At 35.3% G+C, this 8,696-nt stretch overlaps 1 long non-coding RNA gene across 1 annotated transcript; it reads left to right on the top strand.

Moving 5' to 3' along the window:
* Window positions 1-6,055: 6,055 nt before the first annotated feature.
* Window positions 6,056-6,667, top strand: LOC145157012 (uncharacterized). Its single transcript, XR_013737040.1, has 3 exons — window positions 6,056-6,080; window positions 6,290-6,478; window positions 6,643-6,667. It is a non-coding gene; the product is annotated as an uncharacterized LOC145157012 (long non-coding RNA).
* Window positions 6,668-8,696: the final 2,029 nt, after the last annotated feature.

Genomic DNA, 8,696 nt, shown 5'->3' with positions numbered 1-8,696 from the left:
CTTTGAAGAACTCGGTTTTGGCCAAAGCGATGTTCAACTCTTTCTCTGTTCCATTGTCCTGGCTTTCTCAAGCAGGATCAACTGCGACATATAACAAAGCAACTGATACGATTACTTTTCATCTGGTGAACGACAAATAGGTCAGGCTAACCAAGAAACTATTTTGCCAAATTCTTGATATTCCGAATTTGCCTCCATATGTTTCATTTACTTTTCCACAAATCGTTCACATGTTTAATGGGATGGGATATCAGCCACCATTGTCCAAGATTAGTGATTTTAAAAAATCTGGTCTTCCACGAATCTGGAATTTCTTATTTGGTATTTTTCTACGCTGTTTGACTGGGAGATCAGCTGGCCTTGATAAAGGAAGAATGGAGGTTTATGTCATGGTTGCTGGAATCTACTATGATCTTCAAGTAGATTATTCTACACAGATGTGGAAGGAATTCCAAAAGGGTGTAGAACACACGAATGCTATTCATGGTATTTCGTGTGCAAGATACTGGAGTTTGATTTTGCAACACTTTTACAATAAGGAAGGGATTTTGGTACCCAATGATGAAGACAAAGCAGTTTTTCCATCTTACCACTATCCGAAGGAGGTTACAGATAATGCTGATGTTTTTCCTACAGTTGCTCGTATTCCAGATGTGATGCTTAAAAGTGTTGATTCTTCGAATCCTGTATTGGTAGCCTATTTGACGATAATTGATTCTTCAATTAAAACTGGTGTTTTACTGGGAGGAGATGATAAGAAAACCAAGAAGTCGAGAAAGCATGAAACTGAGTCCAAATCTTCGAAATCTCCAAAGAAGAAGCCTGAAAAAGTTGAAGTGATTGTTGCTGAGACTCAAGTAATTGAGCCCATTATTGAAGAAACACGAGAACATGTAGTCCTTCCTTCGAAGACTGGCATGTTTCGAAGAATTAAAATAAAGTCCACTCACAAAAGCAAGTCTCCAACGCACAAAGTGGTTCGAAAACCTCAAATAACTCATCAAGGGATTCTAATTAGAGAAGTGCCCACACCTGCTTCACCGGTGTCCAAGAAACGAAGGGCTGAAGACATGGCAAAGCATTTGTCAAAGAAAAAGAAGAAGAAGACTCGAAAACTTGTAATCTCTACTGAGTCAACAGATGATGATAGTGAAAGAATTCCTGAAACTCCAGAGTTTACTATTATCACCGAAAGTTTCACTCCTGAGAAGACAGTTGTCATACCACCCGAAGATTCGATTGCCAAATCAGTTCCTGAGGAGGTTCGAACTTCAGGCATCCCTGCACACGTATTTGATACATATGCAAATGTCAATATGGGTGAAGGAGGTTCGAAAAATGAAGCTACAGATCCATCTACTTCTGCTCCTTTTGCAAGTACTGTTTCTTTACCATTATCTTCTACTCCTCTTACTTCAACAACTGATTCCCCAACATTCGAACACATTCTTGCTCAACCCTTTACATCTATTTTTTCTTCTCAATCTACTGAGCCACCCAAAACAACTTCACCTATTCAAGAAACTGTTTGTATGGATAATGAGGGGTTTGGCGGTATGTTTGAAGACTTGGAGTTTCATGAAGAAGAAGAGCAGTTTCCAGATCACATGCTGATGACCATGAAGCAGTTTAAGATTATAAATCAAAAGTTGAATTCTGTCATTCAATCTCAAGCAGATCTAGGGGTTGGTTCGTCTGTTTCAAGTATTGAAGTTGATTCATTGTTGAAGGTGTTTGAATCCAGAATCATAAGTAAAGTATCGGGGATGCTTAAAGATTCTGAATCTCGAGTCTTGGAGAAGATTGATCATAATGATCAAAACAATGAAATTCGGATAAATTCTCAGAGTTCGAAGTTTGCTGGTAATCTGAAAGAATTGAAGAATGTTGCAAAGGAACGACATGTTCTTTTTATTCAAGATGTGAAGAAAGTTCGAGAGGATGTCAACTTGCAAATTCACGAACTTCGTGAAGATATGAAAAGAGAAATAGCAACTGTTCAACATGACTATGCATCATTGCATCAAAAGGTTGATATCATTTGTGACGCAGTCACTCGATTTGTTAAGTTGTATGAAAATTTGAGTCCTCAAATTACTCAACTTTCAACATGCGAAAGTGCAAGCTTTGAAGAAGTGCTTAAGTTGCTTAAGGAGTTAAAAGAGATTTCTGATAGGCCGGTTTCTTCTCCATTGATTACTCCTGAATTTTTATCTCAGAAGTTTATCCAATTCGAAGCCATTCTCAACAAGCAACTTGCTCCTCTCTTTCGCATATCAAGTCTTCTTCCAACCACAAATGCCCCACCTGTTTTCACAGGGGTGCAAGGGGGAGAAAGAAAAACTAGTGAGTCGAAGACTAGTGGAGAAGATGCGAAAGTTGTGGGAAAAGTCTTTTCTTCGAAAATCCCTATAACAAAACCAATAATTGTTTCTGCTGAACAGGTGACTTCAACAGTCGTAACAACAATGCCAATTGCAAGACCAATTTCGAAAGGAATTGTGATTGGTAAATCTTCGGAGATTGGTGGGAGTGGTTCAAAACCAAAAGAGACAACTGACAATCAAGCATTGAAAGATAAAGGGAAATTGATTGTTGTGGAAAAATCAAAAGAAGAAAAGAAGGTTGAAGTTGATGCTGAAATCGAAAAGCTCAGAATAGTTCAAAGCATTATGGCTCAGCGAGCAAATGATCCGAAGGGAATGGATAAAGGGGATCCAACTAAACACTATAACTATGAAACAATCGAGGCCAAGGTTGCATTCAATCACATGTATTCATTTGAGAAGAAACCAAAGCAGAGTTATTTGGTCACAAATACTGATGCAGGCCAGCTGGATTTTCCCATAAACGAAATGATGTTTATCATGCCTCGGTTCAAAGCAAAAGAGAATTTTAAAAATAAAGATGAAGGTACACACATGAAAATTCGTTTTCATGCTGTTCTTGGAAAAGCCCCTGAGGAAGTTTGGTCTTCAATAAAAATCAAGAAGGTCATAAGTATGAAAAAGGATGTGGTTTTCGAAAACACAGTCCAAAATGTTAAGTATGTGGTTGCCAGGGCAAATGAAAATATTTGCGAATTCACTGTTGCAGATTTTCCATTAATGAACTTGTATGATCTTATACAAGTTGCATTACTTTTGAAAGACAAATCATTCTCATACCTTCAAAACACAGAACCAGATGAATTCAAGCTTGGAGTAGCTCACATCAAGATTTTTATCGAAAACTATTATGAGTGCTTGGCACTAACAGATGTTGAATTAGCTACTGCTAAAGGAATGGAAATTAAAGCTCCGATGGCTCCTACGAAGACTCAGGCTGAATTGAATAAGTATGCTGATGGTGAAATTTGCCTGAAGCCTTTTGGAATTGTCTTCGCAGGAAAAGACAAAGCTGGAAAGTCTAAACGGTTCTTATTCCAAGCAAGTGAAGTCGAGAGATATTCAACATCTCAATATACGAACTTGATTGTTCGTATGAATCATTGCAAGAAGAACAATGAAGGCGACAAGAAAGAGCTGAAGAAGATTATCTCCTGGTACACGGAGATTCGAAGAGTATTACTGTATTCAATCACACTTCTTACAAATTGAAGACTTCGACTATGATTACAAAGGGGGAGATCGTAAGGGTCGAATTGTTGTAGTTAGTCGAAGTATGTTTTGGACTCTTCGAATATTTTGTAATGTATTTTACTAGGGCGCTTTTATTTGAAGCTTTAGAGTCAATGCCTTAGTATATTTTTTGTATGCTTTCAGTTCCCTATAAATAGGGTTATTTACTAGAGTTAGATAAGAACTTTTACAGACTTGTCTACTATTCTCTGTAAAGAATTCGAAAGCATAATAGAGCATAACAAGATCATATTTACATCGTGTGTTCAAATATCATATTCTTACTTGAATTCATACTCTGATTAATTCATTACTCGATTCATTGGTTCATCAATACCCTCAAACTTGAAATACCCAAAATACCCTCAAAGTCAAACTTGGTCAACCATGGTCAAACTCAACGTCAATAGTCAAGGTCAACAGTCCATGTTGACCCAACTCGTCGAGTATACATACCAACTTGTCGAGTTACTACAATATCCAAAGAAGCGGGAAAACTCGAGCCAACTCGCTGAGTTATCAGGACAACTCGTCGAGTTTTCCCACTCTTGACACATTTAACCCCTTTTTCGAATCTAATGCTTAGAAAATGTAGATCTGATACCCAAGGGTTGGAAACCCACGTAAAGTGGCTAACTTTACGTCCATGCATGACACAAATAGGCTCTGTATTCATGTTGTTGCTTGTTATGTTTATGTGGTGGTACTTTGGGGGAACTCACTAAGCGTTGGCTTACAGTTTTAGTTTTGTTTCAGGTGCTTCTGAGGACTGTGGCAAGGTGAAGGCGTGACCGTACACATCCTTGGTTTTATGTTGTTGGATCTTGGGAGACTCTGATTTTAAATAATGTTTTTGGAAACAATGGTTATGTAAACACTTTTTGAGTAAATAGGTTGTTTTTGAAAAGTTTAAAATTGTTGTGATTTTTGAGACGTTACGGTTCATTTCAAGATCAACAAATTCACAAGCCTCAGAAGACACCAAGAAGTAGCTCATTGAACAACTCACCTGGTGGATTGAGGTTTGAAGTTGGATACATAAGTCTTACTTGTTCACTTTTGACAAAGAGGATTGAGGATGAAAAGGATAGCTAAGGTCACTTAGGGGGAGATTGATAGAACAAGAAAGTGATCCTTAGGTTATCTGAAATAAGTACGATTCCGAGCTTGGTATGTATCTGAATTGATGAATGTCCGAAGTGTAGTGATGGCAACGGGGCGGGGCATGGTTTCCCAAACCCGAACTCGATTTCTAAATGTGTACCCGACCCCGACCCGATGCCCGACGAGTTTCTTATCGGGGCGCCCCGTCGGGGCTGAAACTTTCCCCGAACCCGACCCTAAACCCGAAACCCGATAACTACCCGAAAACCCGACCCTAAAACCCGAAATGTGGCAGAAAGAAAAAGGAAAAACTACAAATACAGAATGATAAATTAAGACGTTGCATATGCTTAAAATACCAAATAAGTTCTTAAATCATTTAACCAAATAAAAATTACTAATAGTCTAATATTGTCACAACAACCAACCAACCAAAACACCCAAGTACACAATATAAAAAAACTAATTCATCACAATAATACATTACCACTTAACATTAAAACAAACTTAAAATCAAACAAAATCATCCAAACTTGTTGTCCCACTTTCTTTAGTGTTTTCCTACAAAATACTAAACAAACTCAAAATCAAACCAAATCATGAAAACTATATAAAATTAATATTCTTAGAAGTGGCGTTTTACCTCTTCCACATCATAATCAAATTCAACAAAATGACAATATGCCTCGGTCTCTTCAGAACAAGTTGTTGTATAAAATTAATATTATTAATATGCAAAAAAGATTCATAATTTCATATAATTAATATAAAATAGTATACTACCTCGAATTTCATTCAACAACCAACTTTGAGCACACATTAAAGCCTCCAATGTCTTTGGATGAAGTCGACTACGATGAGGACTTACTAATCTTCCACTAGTGCTGAAAGTTGATTCCGATGCAACAGTGGAAACAAGAATATTCTCTTCTAATAAAACAGTACATTAACTGCCACGTGACATTCTCTTAGCCCATCCCAATCTATTTTTCCCGCTCCTATCATCTAACTAAATTTCCGAAATTGCCCTACTTCCTTTGACTTGTAATATATGCCGTATTGAAGTAGTAGTTTCCGTAATCATTCCTCTCTAAATCAAATCAAAATCAAAATTCAAATCTTCCCAAATTCTACCAAATTGAAGCCGTGATTTACGCATTGATCACAAAACAAAGATGATCTATCGGTATCAAGGGATTATAATGGGATGTTTTGGCATCAGAGCAGAATCATCGACTAGGGTTTATGCGTTTTCTAAGAATCTGTCTCTTATAATCGTTTTATTTGTCGATTGAATATATGCATTATCGATCGAAATACAGTTCCTTTCAACTTTTCGCCAAGCTTCTCATGATGGTACACCGTTTCTTTCAACCTCAACAAATTTGTTTGCGTTTATTAATTTTGTTATAATCGATCGAAATACAGTTGTGTTCGCGTATAAAACCTAAACCTCCAATCGTTTCTATGGATGATTGCTGATCTGATTGCTAATTGCTAATTGCTAATTGCTAAAGCACAGATTAGAAATTCAGAAATTGATTTGTTTCTATAATGATTGATAGTATGATGATTCAACATCACAAGAAAGGATAGAGAAGAAGATACAGAATGCTCCACCTGGTCAAGGCACTGTTAGGATGCTTTCTCGAGAGGAATGGGAAGAATTTAGAGAAGTCCGACCAAGAACTCCATTTGAATCTAAACTTGCTCGACCTAATGCACGAATAAGAACAGGGGAGCCTCTACACATGGTAAATCTTCAAACTTTATCACTAACATTCATTTCTTATTTTTTTTCGTAAGTTCTTTAACTGTTTGCTTAATCATATTACTATAAACAGTAGAAGAATGAATAAAAGTAGATTGTTATCAACTTATTATAGGTGAAAATATAAAGTGTGTCGCTATTTTGCAGGAGGATGTTAAGGATTGGACAATTGTCCATTCTCTCTGTATCCCTACTTATGATGGGTGAAATGTGTTACTATTTACCGTGAAAAAAGAAACTAAGTCGTATTTTTTGCATTCTTGCATTGGGTAAGAAAAACTAGACAAAGGAAAATACATTACAATTTAGCACAAAAAAAAACCTTTTCGGATCATGTCAAAAAAAAGAATACAAAAAGAAAAATACATTGTTTTTTAGCGTAAAAAAAAAACAAACTACCTTGTCCTATTTTTTGCATTAGTTACAAAAAAAGACAGAAACTAGGTTGTTATTTAGCTCGAAAAGATAAAATAAGTTTCCTTATTATGCATTAGGTTGCAGAAATATAGAAAAAGAAAAGTATGTTGCTATTTAGCATTAAAAAGTGAACCTAACTTGCCAATTTTGCATCTGGGCACAATAAATAAAAAAGGAAGATGCATTGTTATTTTGTGCGGGAAAACATTGTTATTTAGCATGAAACATTTGTCATTTTCTTTGCATCAGGTCACAATAAATAGACAATGAAAATTACGTTGTTGTTTACCGTGAAAAAAAATAACTTGCTGTTTTTGTATGAGATAAAAAAAGTGCGTTGCTATTTAGCTTGAAAAAACTAACTTTCCCTTTTTTTGCATTACTTCACAATACAAGTAACTTGCTATTTACTTCACAATTTGTAAACATCTGTTGCAAACATTATACTATATTATATCATTTTTAACGATATCATAGATCCACTCAAGGGGTACTCACACAATACCCATCATGTGGCATCTCAATTAACACCATGTACTCATGTAGTACCATTTAAGGTATCTAATGTGACATGTACCAATTAACTTCAAGCATATTGATATATAGGATTCTATTCCAACATGATTATGGGCCAAAATAATGTAGGGATGAAGTAAAACACATTATCCATAGCAACTGAGGTACTTTATACCAATCTTCATCTATTTGCGTTTTATTTCATTGATAGCATCTTAAAATCCAGCATTAAGTTCTATTATTTAAATTTATTACAGTTCAAAAACTTTACTCATAATATGAAAGCTAGTTGGGGATTAACAATAGATGCGAAGGTGCTCTTCCTTATATCACATCAACCCTCAAACAATGAAAGGTTTGTATAATATTTTTTAATTAATTGCTTAATTTTTCCACTTATTTCCATTGTTGTTGATCTTTCAGATTTGATGATAAAGCATAAAGAAGCATATTTCTTTACCATTTAGTTAATATTTCTAAAAACTAAATGAATGACCTGCAAAATACTTTGTTCACCTTTCTTATTTTTTAAATGTATTTTATGAAACGAATTGGGGTTACCCATTCCAAGATGCACGGTATGTGTAAGTTTTGGTAAAGGTTCTTATTAATATCTCCATGATTAAATTTCATTTCAGGACATAATGAAGGATGCTCCGTTTATACACTAAAAATTGAAAATTTTAGCAAAGATATGTAAGTAAATTTACTACAAATACCTCCTGTGTGCTGCAATTCAATTTGCACATCTGCATTTGCTCTTTTTTGCCATTTTGAAGATAATTTGTGGTCTTTTCTTTCATCGGCTTTTAGAGATCCATGGTCTTCAAAGTTTAGTTATATTATTGATACTCTTAAGTCTTATCCAAAGTTGTAATTGGGTACTAAGGATTTTTATCATTCTATAATGCTGATCAAATCAGAGTTAGCTGCCTTGCTGCCTTGCCCCCTGTCTTATGCTTCTATCATTTCGAGGCCCTTGCTTATATGAAGATAGGGGCATTAGAGGTATCTTTTTTAAAGATGAGGTTATCAGGAAACACAAGGTCAATATTAAAAGTGGGATACTAAAATATAAAAGATACATGGGATGGATGTTTATCAGTCAAGATTTTTATTTCTTTTTTCCAAAATAGTCTTTTTATAGTCAGAAATAACAATGCACTACATTTCTATTTAATTTTTTAGTTTTCATAAAATCATGCATTCAACATTAGGCAAATGAAATTATGTTGCTCTTTCTTTAATTTTTATTTCTAAAATATAAG

The sequence above is a fragment of the Lactuca virosa genome, chromosome 2, assembly GCF_052849685.1.
Source record: "Lactuca virosa cultivar CGN04683 chromosome 2, Lactuca_virosa_CGN04683_v6, whole genome shotgun sequence".
NCBI classification, from domain to species: domain Eukaryota; kingdom Viridiplantae; phylum Streptophyta; class Magnoliopsida; order Asterales; family Asteraceae; genus Lactuca; species Lactuca virosa.
Note: the sequence above shows the minus strand (reverse complement) of the source record. Positions and strands in the feature narration are given on the sequence as shown.